At 34.7% G+C, this 2,717-nt stretch overlaps 1 protein-coding gene across 1 annotated transcript in view; it reads left to right on the forward strand.

Annotated features, from left to right (window-relative positions):
- Positions 1-2,717, forward strand: part of LOC139937007 (uncharacterized) — a 139,339-nt gene that overhangs the window by 36,209 nt on the left and 100,413 nt on the right. The gene's annotated exons all lie outside the window — the stretch shown is intronic.

Below are 2,717 nucleotides of genomic sequence, written 5' to 3' on the forward strand. Positions count from 1 at the left end.
TTTTTTTTATACTGCAAAGACTTCTCAAAGCGCTGCAACATATCATTAACCCCTGGTCACTTGGCCATTTAATTATTTCTGTAAACCATCATCAGCTCCCTGGGGAGTTTGCAGCTTGGGCAACAAATATATGCCCTGCTAAGCTAAATCAATCGCAAGATTGCTAAGGGACACAAGTGCCACTGTTGGGACTCAAACCTACACTCTGCTGAACAGAAACACCAGAGCTCGAGTTCGGTGCTCTTCTCCGTTCGTCCATGACTCCCACAAGTGTTTTGTTTTTTAAATGGCAAGTTTAATTGAATCCGTTCTCTAACCAGCAATTTAACTCCCGAGTCATGGGGTAATAAGCTCTCTCAAGGGTTTGCACTATTTTGTTATCTTTGAACTGTATCCATTTCATATGATGCAACAACAAAAAGGAAAATTGCCAGTCAAAATTTAATGAAGAATGTCCTTTTCAAAGTTCTTTTGATTGTCCCTTATGCTTCATAAATATACAAAACAATTTATTAGTATCACTGATTTACCCAGGGCAAAACAAATCAGAAATCAGTTATTCCGATCTGCAAACCTTTTTATGTAATTTCACAGGTATATTTTCTGTAGATACCAAGATTATTTTATTGTATAATGATTTGAAAGAATGCACCTCAACTAGTTTTTACTGATATTCTGTCAATTTTATTGAATCAAAATTTGTTTATAAAGAATTACAAAAGAGATATTTGATCCAAGACAATGGAAAGGTAAGGAAATTTCAAAGTACGCGTATTAAAATAGAATTTGGCAAAGATTTTAAATCAAAATTTCATGATCACAAGAAAAAGAAGAAAAAATGTATTTAGCCGTTTGATGAATATTCATATGGAGAATATGCATATGAATGAGTTGCAGTATGATTTATCAAGCTGGTGCAATAGACCCTTATCACACTCTCACCATCTTGGTCATGTTCCCTGTTTCCAATAACAGTAATGAATGCTACCGTTCATTGGCATGGCACCAGACTATTATTTCATGCAGCCTCAGTTTGGTCACATGAGTTGGAATGGAGTAAAATCAAGATGGCCACACCATGATAAAGGTCTATTCACCAATCTCATCTAGAACTGCACTTTCATAAAAACAAAAACCTTGTGCAAAAGGTCGTCTGTAAATGGCAATCTTCAAAGATTCCAATATCTTGGACAACTTTGATCTTCAACCAATCGTGCAATAAACAGGGATGATATTAGTCCTTGGGGAAAAAAAGTAGGAACATTTCGTTGAGTACAAGGGCTGACCTACATGTACACATGGTGTAGGCTCTAATTGGCTTTCTCAGACTATTTAATTACAATTTTTCCAAAGGGCAAAACAATCAAAAATCAGACTTAAATATTGGTAATTACTCAAAATAATTATTAGCATAAAACCTTACTTGGTAACGAGTAATGAGGAGCTGTTGAATGTATAAAACATTGTGAGAAACGGCTCCCTCTGAAGTACATGTTACGTAGGTTTCGAGAAAGACGTATTTGTCCACGAATTTGATTTCGAGACCTCAGAATTAGAATTTGAGGTCTCGAAAACAAGCATCTGAAAGCACACAACTTCGAGTGTTTTTTCTTTCATTATTATCTCGCAACTTCGACGACCGATCATGAGCTCAAATTTTCACAGGTTTGTTATTTTATGTATATGTTGAGATACACCAAGTGAGAAGACTATTTTGACAATTACCAATAGTGTCCAGGTCTTTAAGTTGGAAGAATATCATGCTTGAAAATAAATGATGGAGTAGGGTACAGAAGGGAATGCACAAATTTGAGTGTTGACAAAAACCTACAACAAAAATGGTCGTAAGTTCTTCATCTAGAGCCTAAGGAGTGTCATTCAGACAAGACCTCTAAATACATACCAGAGTCATTCAAAGGAACATTACAGAATTGGCAAGAAGAAAAAAAAAACTTGACTAAGATCACAGATTTACATAAAACTTACACAATCTAATGATGCCTTTAAAAGATCCCTTTAAATATTTCTGTCTGAAAGGTCATAATTATTTGATAAGAAATAAATAAAACGAATTTCCAGTTTATTGCTCAGAGACCGTTTTATTAATTTAAAAAAAGAATGATGTCAATGCACAATCGATTTTCTACAGGTAGATAACTTCAACAGGTTTGTCAGCTTATGCATATGGTGGATTTATACATAAAGTGCTGACACTGCCAGCAACTGTTTTGTTAGCAAAAACCAATTCTGTAATGTTCCTTTAACTCATACATATACATAAAGGAAATAATGGTCCATAATTGGCAAGAGAGCACTTAGCCAATGAGACATTGGCGGCTTTTGAATTAGCGGCTGTGCAGCTAAATTAAAGTGAAAGTATAAATTTGGTAAAATTAATGGCAACAGCAGCTTTCGATAGTATTAAGCATCTAGTATAAATCTCTTTCAGAAACATTTCAAATGTGTATTATTTTTGGTTTTACCCATATTAATATTTGTTATCCCCGATGCAAATTTCCATCTATTAAATTTCAAATGTGGTTAGAATGTTAAAAAATATAGCAGTTTATATGGCCCAAAATGTGAACGCAGCCACCTTTTGAAATCAAATTTTCACAAGCTTGTTCTCATACTGGTCCTTTACTTTGGAACAACCTGCTTCTTAATATCTGTAACACGTCCTGTATTCATGAGTTCAAAGAGGCCCTCAAAACCCA

Source organism: Asterias amurensis, chromosome 5 (genome assembly GCF_032118995.1).
Source record: "Asterias amurensis chromosome 5, ASM3211899v1".
Taxonomy (NCBI): Eukaryota; Metazoa; Echinodermata; class Asteroidea; order Forcipulatida; family Asteriidae; genus Asterias; species Asterias amurensis.